We start from the raw sequence: 15,355 nt of genomic DNA on the forward strand, positions 1-15,355 counted from the left end.
TAATGTTGAGGTACTTTCCTTCTATTCCTAGTTTTCTTAGAGCTTTTTTCATGAAATGGTGTTGGATCTTATCAAAGGCTTTTTCTGCATCTATTGAGATGATCAAGTGATTTTTGTCTTTGCTTCTGTTAATGTGGTTTATTACCTTTATTGATTTTCATATGTTGAACCACCCCTGCATCCCTGGGATGAAGCCTACTTGGTCGTGGTGAATAATCTTTTTGATGTGTTGAATTCGGTTTGCCATTATTTTGTTGAGGATTTTTGCATCAATGTTCATTAAGGAGATTGGCCTATAGTTCTCCTTTTTGGAGGTGTCTTTGCCTGGTTTTGGGATAAATGTAATACTGGCTTCATAAAATGTGTTAGGCAGTTTTCCTTCCCTTTCTATTTCATGGAACAGTTTAAGGAGGGTTGGTATCAGTTCTTCTTTAACGGTCTGATAGAATTCAGCAAAGAATCCATCAGGTCCTGGACTTTTCTTTTTGGGGAGACTCTTGATTGCTGCTTCAATTTCATTTTGTGTTATAGATCTATTCAGGTGATTAATTTCCTCTTGGTTCAGTTTTGGATGATCATATGTATCTAGAAATCTGTCCATTTCTTTAAGATTTTCAAATTTATTTGAATATACGTTCTCAAAGTAGACTCTCATGATTTCCTGGACTTCCATGGTGTTTGTTGTTCTCTCCCCTTTTGCCTTCCTGATTCTACTAATTTGGGTTTTTTCTCTCCTCATTTTAGTCAGGTTTGCCAGGGGTCTATCGATCTTGTTTATTTTTTCGAAGAACCAACTTTTTGTTTCATTAATTCTTTGTATGGTTTTTTTGGTTTCTATTTCGTTGATTCAGCTCTTATTTTTGTTATTTCTCTCCTTCTATTTGTTTTGAGATTTGCACATTCTTGTTTTTCTAGGAGTTTGAGATGTATCATTAGGTCATTGATTTGGGATCTTTCAGTCTTTTTAATATATGCACTCATGGCTATAAACTTTCCTCTCAGGACTGCCTTTGCTGTGTCCCATAGGTTCTGGTAGGTTGTGTTTTCATTTTCATTGACTTCCAGGAACTTTTTAGTTTCCTCTTTTATTTCATCAATGATCCATTGTTCATTAAGTAATGAGTTATTTAGTTTCCAGCTGTTTGCATGTTTTTTGTCTTTACTTTTGTTGTTGAGTTCTAGTTTTAGTGCATTATGATCAGATAGTATGCATGGTATAATTTCTATTTTCTAATATTTGCTGAGGCTTGCTTTGTGCCCTAGGATATGATCTATTTCGGTGAAGGTTCCATGGGCTGTTGAGAAGAATGTATGTTGTATAGAAGTTGGATGAAATGTTCTGTAGACATCAACTAGGTCCATTTGATCTATTGTATATTTTAGAACTTGGATTTCTTTATTGATTTTTTTGTTTGGATGACCTATCTATTGATGATAATGGGGTGTTAAAGTCTCCTACAACCACTGTGTTGGCATTAATATATGCTTTTAGGTCTTTCAGGGTATGTTTGATGAAATTGGGTGTGTTGACATTGGGTGCATACAGGTTGATAATTATTATTTCCTTTTGGTCTATTTCCCCTTTTATTAGTATGGAATGTCTTTCTTTATCTCATTTGATCAATGTAGGTTTGAAGTCTACTTTGTCAGAGATAAGTATTGCTACTCCTGCCTGTTTTCAGGAGCCATTGGCTTGGTAAATCTTCTTCCAGCCTTTCATCCTAAGCCTATGCTTATTTCTGTCGGTGAGATGGGTCTCCTGTAAGCAACAAATTGTTGGATCTTCCCTTTTAATCCATTTCGTCAAGCAGTGCCTTTTGATGGGTGAATTAAGTCTGTTAACATTAAGTGTTAGTACTGATAGGTATGTGGTGATTCCTGCCATTTAGTTGTCTTAGCTGTTTGAAGGTTTGATTGTGTGTACCTAAGCTGAGGTTACTCTCTACTGTCTTGCTTTTTCTTTTCCTGTGGTTTGGTGCTGCCTGTCTTTTCATGGTTAAGTTGGGTTTCACTTTCTGTGTGCAGAATCCCTTGCAGAATCTTTTGTAGTGGTGGCTTTGTGGTCATATATTGCTTTAGTTTCTGCTTATCATGGAAGACTTTTATTGCTCCATCTATTTTGAATGATAGCTTTGCTGGGTAGAGTATCCTGGTGTTGAAGTTATTTTCATTCAGTGGCCGAAGGATCTCACCCTCGCTCTTCTTGCTTTTAATGTTTCTGTTGAGAAGTCTGCTGTGATTTTGATGGGTTTACCTTTGTATGTTACTTGTTTTTTCTCTCTTACAGCCTTCAATATTCAGCCTTCAATATTCTTTCCCTAGTTTCTGAACTTGTTGTTTTAATGATGATATGTCATGGTGTAGTTCTATTTTGATCTGGTCTGTTTGGTGTCCTGGAGGCCTCTTGCATCTGTATGGGAATAGATTTCTCTAGATTTGGGAAATTTTCCGTTATTATTTTCTTGAATATATTATGCATTCCCTTCGCTTGCACCTCTTCTCCTTCTTCAATGCCCATGATTCTCAAATTTGGTCTTTTGATGGAGTCGGTGAGTTCTTGCATTTTCTTTTCACAGGTCTTGAGTTGTTTAATTAATAGTTCTACGTAGTATTTCTTCTTTGAGATTATTCTTGTGGGCTTCATTGGGTTCTTTGGCATAGTTTATCTTCATTTTGTTGGAGTCTGGGTCTGAGTATCTGGGTCAGAGTATCCCCTCTGGTTCCTGTACTAATTTTTTGCTGTGGGAAACTGGTTTCCCTGTTTTTTCTGTCTTCCCGTCATTGTCTTTGGTGTTTTTACTGTCCCTGTACTGTGTGCAATTAAGTATTTTCTAGCTTGTAATAATAACAATGGTAATACTTAGAATGGAAGGGTGAGAGGAGATGGAAAGCAAGAAGTTAAAAAAAAGGGAAAAACCAATACACAGACAAGAAGGAGAAAATATAACAGGGAATCAGACAAGAAAGTTTCAAACATATAAACAGGGAGCTTTAGTGTACTAATCGACAGTAAGCTGAACAGACATTAGAGAGACAAAGAGAGGATTGAAAATAAAAAATAAAAAAAGAAAGATAAGAATAAAAATAAAAAATAGGTAAATGAAAGAAATATCTCTATATAAAAATAAAATGAAAAATAAAAATTTTTTAAAAAAAACCAAAAAACATAAAAACCTCCAAGTTCAAATGCAATGAAGTTTCAGTCTTAATAATTTGGGTGTCTGTCTTAGTCTCCAATCCTGGAGATGGTGCTTCAGATGTTGTTCTGTAGTTGTCTCATCAAAGGGGACGCATAAAGTAGAACAAAACTACACACACACACACACAAAACCCCACCAAGTGTCCCAAGTTCAAATGCAATACAGTTTCAGTAAGTTTTTCAGCATGCAGGTGTAATTCGGTTGTTCTCTCATCAAAGGTAGGGAGAAAAAGAGAAAAAAAAAGAGTCTGGAGACAGTTCTGAGAATGGTATCTGCAGCTGTGGCTTGCCTGCCTGCTGCTGTCAACCTGCTGTTGCTGGAGTCGTTATTTATGCAGATCTCAGGGGTGAGCTTAGCACTCACCTGGCCCTGCAGGCTTTGTTTACTCAGAGTTCTCCTGTGCGTGAGCTTCTGCTACCAGCTTTCCCCTTTCCAAGCACTGGGGGAGGTGACACTGCACCCGCATTCTCAGGCCTGCATGTTTATTTACAGTTCACGTGGGAAGTGGGTCTTCCCCCTTCTCCTGTGCAGTTTTCCTCCCACCGCCACTTTCACAGGCTTTCCTGCTCCTGATTACTGGGCAGTGCTGCTGCTCCTGCCAGCCGCCATGTTTGTTTACAACTCACGTGGGAAGTGGGTCTTCCCTCCTCTCCTGTGGAGTTTTCCTCCCTCCTCAGCTTCCCCATTCCTGGTTGCTGGGTGTGTTCCCCCGCTCCCACCAGAAGGATTTCTCTTCCCCCAATCTTTGGCGCTCAGTGCGCCCCACCCTCTTTCCCATGTGTCTTTATTGTTCTTATTGCTTATTACTCAGTTTCCCTTTTTTCCCTGGGTGGAGGTCAGTCTGTCCAGGGGGCTATGCTGCTCTGGCCCAGGGTTGTTTGTGGAAGTATTGTGGTACCGTGAAGCTCACCTTGTCCACGTCTTCCCACGTCGTCTGGGAGCAGGTGACTGGTGCCTATTTTTGTTATCAATTCCCCAAAACAAAACATTGCCATAAACAATGTCACAAAGTTTGCTCCCTATGATTCTTCTAGAAGTTTTAGAGTTTGGGGCTTTATTTTGTCTTTGATCCATTTTGAGTTTACTTTTGTGCATGGTGTAAGATAAGGGCCCAATTTCACCAATTTGCTTGTGGGTGTCCAGTTTCCTCTACCCTAGTTTTGAAGAGGTGAAACCTTGCAGTTCACAACACAAGTGATCTTAAGAGAAGATTAGGGTAAAGGAAATAAAACAGATGCATAGGACGAACAGGGTAACATGCCACTTTTATGTGGAATTTGACTTAGCGAAAGAGTTAGAATAATGGTTTCTAGGGTTGGGGGAAAGGGAAAGAGAGTAGAAATCAAAGGGAACAAAATTTCAGTTACACAAGATCAGTACAATGTAAAACCTACTGTAGATCTTGTGCCTAGAGATAAGATGCCATATTTAGTACTCAAATTTGCTAATTCAAGTGTACTTACTAGTAACAACGTAGCAAGGAGGGTTGGAGAAAACTTTTAGAAGTGATGGACAGTGTTTCAATGTTGGCACAGATTGTGGTTTTGATTTCACAGTTATATATTTAGCACCATACTCATCAAATTGAATACCTTAAATATGTAAAGATTTTTGTATATGGACCATACATCAATAAATGTTTAAAAAAGATAAAATCATCCCATCTTGAAAAAAAAGTTCTGAAATGAAAATTAACTCTACAAAGATCATTATTAAGATAAGTGGTAAAATTTGAAAGAGGTATATAAGTCAGACTAAATATTATATCTATGTTAATTTTGTGATTTAGATGGTACTATTTTACAGCTATGCCAGAAAATGTTCTTTGGTAAACATAAACAACAATGTTTTCAGGATTTCTCGGGAGTGACCTCTGCATTTATTCATGAAATAATTATTAAGTTGTTTTTGCAACTTTCCTTGGGAGTATTTACCTTAAGAATATTTCAAAATTAAAGAAAAATGTCTAAATAGATGTAAAAACTTATAATCTGTTTGTCAAGTAAAAAATTGTTTAAAATGTGTTCTTCATGATTTTAATTGCAAATGTATGTCAAAATGCTTTATGGCAAATAAGTTAGGAAAAATGTCCATTGAAGTTGAACAATTTTCTTAAATGTATGTTTTCTTAGAGTCTTACACATAATAAATACTCTCAAGCAGGGTGAAAGAATATCTAAAGTTTCCTAACTTTGTAGTTGCTTTTGACTCTCTGAGAATTTCATGGATTGCAGAAAACACTGATAAATAGGGACGTATCAGATAAATGCTCCTTAGGTAATCATAAGCTGCTGTGACTTCTCTCTTTCTCAGTTCTCAGCACCATCACTCCACTCAAACAATTAAATTAAAATATTGCTTACTTAATCAGGAACTGGAGAAAAGGTTAGATCAAAAAGAATTAACCTAGAAGGTAACACCCACGCACAGGAAATTAATGTGAGTCAACTCCCTGTATAGCTATCCTTATCTCAACCAGCAAAAACCCTTGTTCCTTCCTATTATAGCTTATACTCTCTCTTCAACAAAATTAGAGGTAAGGGCAAAATAGTTTCTGCTGGGTATTGAGGGGGTGAGGGGGAGAGGAAGAGGGTGGAGTGGGTGGTAAGGGAGGGGGTGGGGGCAGGGGGGAGAAATGACCCAAGCCTTGTATGCACATATGAATAATAAAACAAAATAATTATTGCTTACTTAAGAAAATAAAATGCTTAGCAGAATTAACCTTTATTCCTAAAATTTTTAATCTTTTGATCAAAAGTTTTCATTGTGATTTAAAAAACATTTGTCTAAATTTCTTGGAAATCTCATCCATCAGAGACAAAGAATATAGTATTTTGATGTCTTTCTTTTCATTCCCTTCCGGCTGGTATAAACATTTGTACTATTGTTTATCATTAATTTTGCATTGTAGCAAATTTTCTCTTGAGGATTCTCCAATGCATCATAGCACATACAGTCTTTCCTATGATTCATCAAATCCTCTACCAAATGATACACTTGTTACCACCAGTGGACTGACACTGAGACATTACTAATACCAAAACACAATAATTTATATGAGTGGTTCCTTCTTGGTGTTGCACTTTCTGTGGGAATTTCGTCTACCACTATTACATCTCCCCCATGTCTCTGTCAACCACCGGTCTTTTTACTGTTTCCCTAGTTTTTCCTTTTTCCAAATGCATATCCTATACTTTGAGACAACAGTCTTTTTAGTCACTTGAGAATATTATGGGCAAGCTTGGTTCCTTACCTTCTTGTCAGTCCTAAGTATTATTGTGTAAATTAGCTGCCAATTCATCCACATAAAATTTTACCTTCCTGATTCAATTTCACCCTCAACCTTTTACTTTGTCTTTGTCTAGTCTAGCACACACATATGTTCGCACAACCTATGAGTGAATTTGTGATAAAATCCAATGAGTTTTTAATCTTGATTGATGCCATTTCCTGGGCTCTCACTCTGCCCAACTCTCTATTCTTACATCGTTCTCTCTCACTTCCTGATCTCTGACACTGTTTACCTCCTTTCTCAACATTTGCTTAATCCATAAATATTTTCTGAACTCCTACTATGCATTGGGCATTTTTAGACTTTCTGTATATAGTGGGTGAGCCATGCTTGTTTGGCATGCCTATAATTCCAGCACTGGTGAGGTTGAGGCATGAAAATTATTAATTTGAGGTTACCCAATGGACATAGAGTTACAGGCCAGCCTGGGCTACCTAGTGAGATCCTGGTTGAAAATAAACAAACAAAGAATATAGGTGGTAGACAGAAGAAAGTTCACATGCCAAGAGCTTAAATTCTATTCCTAAACTAGTTAAGTACATTGCAGCTCCAGAGCATCAGCCTTTTTCCTTTAACTGCTTTCCCACACTCTTTTATGTCTTTTAGATATCTGGTATGATGTCACTTCCAAAAATTTGTCTCAGAATAATATTCCTGACTCTACAATCCCTTCTCACCAGCTATGCTTCATCTTATTATTTCTGAGTTTACTTCTTAGCCCTTCTAACATATTTTACTTATATTTTTAGAAATGAAATAATTTGTTTTTCTCTTACTATGGCCTTCAGCTTGCTCTATAAAATATCCACTTTTCCTTTCCCTTACTCACTTTTTGTGTGTGATACTTGGTCTTGTATCCAGGATTCTTGTGCTTGCTAGGCAGATGCTCTACTACTTGAGACATGGCCTTTTTTCTTTAGTTATTTTTTGGGGGTAGGGTCTCACATTTTTGCCAGGTACTGACCTCTGATCACAACCTTCCCACCACCCACAATACTCCTGTGTAGCAGGCATTACAGGTATGAACCACCATTCCCAGTTTTACATCTGTCAAGTCATGTTCAGGTATAAGAACGATCTTAGCAAGAATGTAGTCTGCTCTCAATTAATATAATATCTAGCTCAGCTTAAAGTTGAATCTCCTCTTTCTTGCCTTTATTATCTGTATCTCTTATTCTTAATATTCTGCCTGGCACGTCATAAGGGTAATTGTCTTAATAAATATGTCTTGAATAAGTGAGTGAGTGAATGGTTAGCTGATGGATTGCATGAGAAGTAAATAAACAAATAATGAAGATAACAAGAAGATTCAGTGAAATCATAAAAATGAATCATTTTTGAGTTAAGTTAGAGGGATCAGGAAGAGGAACTATGTCTCAATTTCTTTTTTTGTTTTGTTTTGTTTATTTATTCACATGTGCATACATTGGTTGGGTCATTTCTCCACCCTGTCCTCCTCCCCCACCCTTCCCCACTCCCTTCCTCAGTTTCAGGCAGGTCCCGTTCTGCCCTTATCACTGATTTTGTTGAAGAAAGGACATACGCATAATAAGAAAGACAAAGTGTTTTTGCTAGTGGAGTTAAGGATAGCTATGTCTGAATTTCTTCATCCAAGGTGAATCTTGAAAGATGAACAGTAGGTCAGCATGCACACCTGAAATAATAATAAGAATCACTACTGGTTTTTTTTGTGATACTGGGGCTTGAACTCAGGGCCTACACCTTGAACCACTCCACCAGCCATTTTCTGTGTTAGGTATTTTTGAGGTAGAATCTCATGAACTATTTGCCTGGACTGGCTTCGATCCTGTTCTCTACCTCCTGAGAAGCTAGGATCATAGGCGTGAGCCACCAATGCCTGGTTAACAGTCATTATTATTAAAACAATAATAATAATATTCAGAGAAAGATTTAGAGATGTGGAAGAATGTGTTGCATGAAGTAGACTGAGAAAAGTAGTCTTCTGCAGGGTGGAAAGGGTTGACATAATAGTAGGTGAGTGCAGAGAAATACAACAGTTCTGTATCAACCTCATGGATCATACTGTGTTTTTGGTTTGTCAGGAACAACTTTATCACAGGTATACAAATATGGACTGTCTTTCACATCACTGGAGTTCCCCATTTTTACTTTGGAAAATTCCAATTTGTGGTCAAAATCAAAGCTTCGATGTCACCACTTATGTAGTCCTCCCTGACTCCACTGGGTGAAGCTGGTACAATCCTTTCTATGCTACTTTTATACAGGATGTGTGCATAGCTACAATCATTGCATCTTTCAGGAACTGGACTGAGGTCTTCCTTTGAGCAGCCCTGGATGTTGCAATGGTGTCCGCCTTATTTGTGCTTCTCAGTACTTAGTATAGTTGGCGATGGTTGACATTCAATAAACGTTAGAGACATTTCCTTCTCAATTTTCTGATTCCAACTTTATGACAGCCAGTGCAGTACTGCCTAATGTAATAAAAGATCCATCAAAAGGAAGCTTAAATATTGTCACAAGATAGTGACAGTTTGAGATGTCAAACTGTTTAAACTTGGGTAAAGAAGGAGGGAGCTGTACTGGCTTTAAAGTATCAAGGAAGAAAACGCTGTCCTCAAGAGTTGCTGTTAAGTAGTCTTTTATTTTATGGAGGACAGAGAAAGGAGAGGGAAATGGAGATAAATAAAACATAAAGGCTCCGTTTTATTGCTGAGTTTAATGATAATGCTTTAATTCTTGCTTGTGCCTTCTGGTATTTGAACCTTAAATACTTAAAGCCCTTTCCCTGGAGAAAGATTTTCAGAAATGAGAGCATCATGCTAAACAGTTGCACACGGTCGCAATATTTTTGGATTGTGTAATTTGACATCTTTTCAACACGCTCAAGTTGAAGCTTTAGTTTATTTTTGCTACTGATTTTTTTTTAACTTTCATCCTTTTGCCCCTGAGAATACACAACAATCCGTTTCCATCCAGACTGATTAGAGCTGTTAAATAAGTTACCCTTAGTGGACTTTGTGAATAAATCTAGTAAAATAATTCTCAATGGACTGTACCAATTTACCATTAGTTAATTACCTAGACACTTCTGAGCAATATTAAATTTTCTCATTTGCCTTTAGACTATTATTCTGGTGTCATGTAAAATTGTAAGATATGTGAAGAATACTCTCTTAAATGCTAAATTTCCACTGGGATTGATTTTTATAACCACAAGTTCAAGTTTTCACTCCAACAATTTAAAGAAGTTAGTCTTTAACGCTTACTCATATTGTTCTTTACTTCCTGGACTGCTGCCTAATGTGAAGTTAAAATGGAATATTTGTTTGAGTCATTAGATTTCACTATGGATACTTAACCATTCAGTTCACCTAACTAATGTGTAAGTCATGCCTATAGATGAGACAGCACACTCTCTCAGCACGGTTGTGCACTGACAGGCAGCTCTGCTTGCCTTGTTGGGCTGATTCAGCTTCACTTATTCTCAGAAAGTGAACATGCATTTAATTCTCCAAGAAACACATGTCTGCTTGTTTTGATCCATCTCATAAGCTATGTCTATGGAGACTTTCTGTCTATAAAGTAGGAACACTAGCTGTCTCTGGATTGGGGTCAGGACATTGTGAGCTCTTTGGAATTAAAAACTCACTCATTATTCAAGCATGCATGGTCTTTTCACCTCATTAGAGATCCCATCACTCAGTTGTTTTAGCTTACAATAATAAAACCTTACAGGTAAGTCTGTGGCAGGCTATCTCAAGTGGATTTGATAAAAAAAAATGTCAACTATCATGGGTTGTTACAATAAAGTTGAGAGGAAAAAGGTTGTACAAGATTTGCCATTAGGAAACTTCTTAGTCTCACTTATGTTTTTACTTTTGGGTCCATGCTTCAAAGTAGAATAGCATCTTTTGAAACCATGGACATAAATGAAATATGTGTTTCTACTTATTGTAATGCTGACTAAAAGAATAACTAGTTCTCCTATTGGGTAGCTTGAAGTGAACCTTTTTGACACTAGCCAGATAAAGTCATGATTGTAGGATTTTCTGCTTTGTTAATACATTTATTCTTTAAGGAACAACAACAAAAAGTCCATTCAAGGCATTTCTTCCAATAGTTTTCGTCAGTCACCTCTACAAGGAACTGTGCCCCGTCCTCAGTGTTATTGAAATAACTCAGAATCCCACAATTTAGCCACCTCTAGTCCTCTCACTTCTACTTCACTGGCTTGAATGTTATGTTCCCCCAGACAGGTTAGTCACAACATAAAATATTTTATGGAAAAGGAAAATAAAGTAGTAACAACAACTTATTTGTACTGTCCAGGAAAGTCCAATTAACCAGCAAAGAATGAGTGCAACAGGCATTATCCGAAATTATGTACTTGTTCTCTATTCCTACAGAATTGTTGTACAGTTCATTGCTCAAATTTATCAAAAGGCTAAATGTTTACTCAAATAAATGTTGTCTTAAACAGTTTGAAAATTCTTTTATATAACAAGTCAAAAGCAAAATGACTTAGTAATAGTCCCATCCTTCTGGGATGAAGAAGTATGTTAGTATGTTCATTAGGAAATGCAAATTGGTTTGAGAAAGCCATTAATCGTTAGGAATAGAAGGTCCTAATGGAGGAAAAAAAAAAAACAACCAAAAACCAAGTGAGTAGAAACCAGTTAGGAGTTTGTAAAAAAGTATTTTTTAAACTATTAACACATCTAAGTTATACCTTATCCTCATGTTTTCACAGATATCAAAACTTAATGCAGTTTCTGTAAGTGAAAAGTATGAGTTATAAAGAGGGAATTTCAAATGAAATTTGAAATTTATTTGATCAATTTGATCAATTTGAAATTGATCAGTTGATATAATCATAAAAGTGCTTGTATCAACAGATCTCATCTGTTAGGATATTGGAATATCTTTCAAAATGAGAATCATAATAAAATTGGACTCAAAGATTGAGTCAATGGGCTCTACATTTATGTGACTCAAGGAAGGGAATAATTCTTCAAAAATTTTACTCCAGCCAATTAATTGCGATACATCATCTTTTGTTACTAATATTGAACCAGTAAGGAGTCTTTGCTCCCATTTCCTATGTGTGTTTCTCTCTTTTCTTCTCTCCCCACTCCCTATCTATACTTTATCCTATTATATTAAAATAAATCCTTGCTAAAAAACATTGAACCAGTGAAATCTACAATATTCTAATGGATTGTTAAATCACCCATAATCAATACATTTTTGTTTCATGGAAATAATATATTTATAAGGATAAACTTTTACAAGTAATAATTATTTCAATATTTAGGGAATTGGTGAGAAAGTAATGAAAACGTGACTTTTGGAAAAACTATAATTTGATTATGCTCTTCATTGAAAAACAAACTGTGTTCATAGGAAAGTGAGAGGAAAATGTGTATATAAAAGAATATTTGGATATTTAAACACTTAATAATTGTCAAAAATTGCAGATAGACAGACAAAAACGTGATATAGATATCTATGCTTCCACATAGGCAAATTTATGTCTTCAAGAAGTTGAAAATCTAGCTGGGAGTATAGCTCAGTGGTGTAGCACTTGCCTAGTATGTACAAAGCCCTGGGCTCCATCCCAGCACTGTGAAAACAAACACCCCAAAAAACCGAAAATCTAATTTGGGATGTATAATTTATACAAAAGAAAATATTTAGCAAAACAATACTGTATATTAATCCTAGGTCTTTTAAAGGGGGAGGACTGTAAAAGTAGGAAACTTAGCTCAATTTCAGAAAAGTGAAGAAAGCTAAGATTTAGTGACTTGGCAAGTTGTAAAGCTACTACCAAAAGCTGAGTTCCTACTTTCTAGTTCAGCATTTTTCTGTGGAGATGCATTTACACATTAAGCATTGTATCACTTTGTCATGAAAATGTCCCACACATTTCATAATGGCCTTTGAGATGCATACTCTAACTTGAATGAAAGCCCTTTTAATCCCTGAGTTCATTTACCCTCAGGAAATTGAGATTTGCAACAAAATTTAAACTATGAAACAAACACTTTAATATCAGAGAATGGTCGATAGATTGTTGCACTGGAAGAAATTTTAATGTATGATCAAAATACGTCAGTTTTTATTTTTACTCTTGTGCCAAGCATTTTTTTTCTTCACATATTAGCATATTATAATAGTAAGACTGCTTGACTTGATTCAACTCAGGAATTGTCTTCCTGTGTTTCATCATATACTTTTTTAACAGATATTTTTTCTTTTTTGTTGGGACAAGGATTTAAACTCAGGTCTTTGCACTTACAAACAGACACTTTGCCTCCTGGGCCACATCTCCAGTCCATATTGAAATGATTATTTTTGGAGATTGGATTTTGTGAACTATTTGCCAGGATTGGTCTTGAACTACAATCCTGTGGCTCTCAACCTTGCAAATAGCTGGGATTATAGATGTGAACCACTGGCACTTGGCTTTGAATGGATTCTTAACAAACAGTTTGGAAGTAAAGTAGATACAGGTTTATTAACATGTTGAATCAAGAAAACAGCAGAGCAGTCATCTAACCAAACAAGATTTTAAAATTTAAATGTATATTTTGAGTCTACGTTTATACTATAGTTTTGTCTTATAAGGTTTATAAGAAGTCAGTTTACTTATTAAAAGTAAAATAGTTAAATGGTTAAAGTGATTAAAATAGTAAAATGGTTAAAATGTTATTTAAGTAGGAACTTTTTATTTTTGTGGTTCATTTGGATAAATTTGTAGATCAGAAACAAAATATAAAATAAACATATATAGAGTCACATCCAGGAGTGTATTTTTTTTTGAACATTAGAAATGTCACGTGATACTTGTTGGTTTAGATGAGATTTCAAAACTTGTTGCTAAATTTTTGTTCTTTGAATTAGTGTTTGGAGCAATGTTACATGTACAGTTCTGAACTTCAGTAAACTAAAATTCTGTTTCAATCTTTTTTTCCAAGAAATTGAAATGTTCAGAATAATCTTACCAAAATGTCACAAGGTAAATTTTATATGTTAAGTCTTAGCAAGACACTGTGTTTATTAAAATAAAATTATGATAACCTGTTATATCTTAAGATGGAAAGAAAACACTATGGATCTGTCAGCTTTGGTGGTGGAGAAGGATAAAACCATGGTTCTCATACAGTCTTTGGGTTTTATAATTTGTAAAAAACATTTATAGAAAGATAACTCAGTAACAATCCACATGTAAAAAAAAGAATGTATGAGAAAGTGTCAAAGCAAGTGCTCTAAAATAAACTATAACTAACTGTTCCAAGAGGAAAAAATACCTCCCACTTTCCAAAGTTTTTCTATGTAGAATTTCAAAATTCATCTTGCATTTGATGTGCTAGATATCATGAATATTATGTCTATGAGAGTAACAAAGGGAACTAATAAGTAATTACGGTTAGCTACTTGTAATGGAAAATGATTACTTATCATTGAAATGAATTGAGTAGGGAGCCTTAGACTATTAATACAGAATGGTATAACCTATTCTAGGCTCATAGGCATACATTAGTGCTTAAATAATGCATTTTTTCAGTGTCTTCAAAATCATGAACACATAGACATAATTTAGGAAATAAAAATAAGTGGCTTTGTTTTGGTGGAAATGGTTTCTTTACAGTTAAGCACTGGAAGATTCAGAGTTAATGATGATATTAATCTTAACATTCTCTGTTTTATAAGGAAAGAAAAATGCTAATTTCCAACTAGACTATTGAAAGAGACCTCTTTTTAATGAAAAACAGGGTGATATTGTGATGTTCTTTTCTTACCATCAAGAGAATCCCCCAAATAATTTTATATGAGGTGAGTTGTTTTTTTTAAGGGACTGGTGTTTGAACTCAGGGCTTCACACTTGCAAAGCAAGTGCTCTACTGCTTAAGGACACCTCCAGTACATTTTAGTCTGGTTATTTTGGAGATGGGGTTTCACGAACTATTTGCCTGGACTGGCTTCAAACTGAGATTGTCCTGCTCTCAGCCTCCCAAGTAGATAGAATAACACACATGAGCCACCAGTGCCTGGGATGCTAAGTTTTTTGAGGGCACATATGTACAGACATGCATGTACTATGCTTATAATGAATGGTGCTCCAATAAATCACTTCTGAATCTGATGGAAAACAATATAATAAGACATTCCACATTTCAAATCAGATTCAGAACTCAGATCTGAGATAATAGAATTGTTATTGCTGTAAGGAGCATACAAGTTTTACTAGTTTCAGAGTTTTCATTGAGTAAATTAAGACCTCTGAACATTGCATATAAAACTGTGTAGGAACTTTGAAAGGTGAAGTCCAGTGACCTAGTCCTGCCTCTCCTCTGCTTGATCATTCAGCAGAATCTGACTATCTGACCTTCTTGACATTCTCATATTTGGTTTGTGCTCAGAGCTTTTGCTTCATTCCCTTTCTTCATCTTTCTCTCTGTCATCTATTTTCCTGCCAGTGACTTGTATGCTGATATTTCCCTAAGTTTGGCCTTTTATTCTCTTCCTTTAAGATTCATATAAGTTCTGGCAGCTATTTTTATTGCTTTGGTCAAAACTGATACCTATTTCCTACCTTATAGGCTCTATCATGAACCTCCAGATTTTCACTTTTACTTTCTATTTAATATGATTTTGCTTTTTCATGTGACAGTGTATTAACCTGGAACTTCAGTTTCTATTTTCACCCAATCCAATATGTACGTGAATATGCCTTCTCAGCTGCCTTCTGAAGTAAATATGTTTGTTTTATATCCCCATATCTATCATTGGCACTCATTTCAAATTTATTACTTTTTGGAAGATCAATACTTTCTGCTTTCTTTTCCAAGCCCTAGTTCTCTGAAGTATTTCCCATTCA

This window comes from Castor canadensis, chromosome 17, assembly GCF_047511655.1.
Source record: "Castor canadensis chromosome 17, mCasCan1.hap1v2, whole genome shotgun sequence".
Taxonomy (NCBI): Eukaryota; Metazoa; Chordata; class Mammalia; order Rodentia; family Castoridae; genus Castor; species Castor canadensis.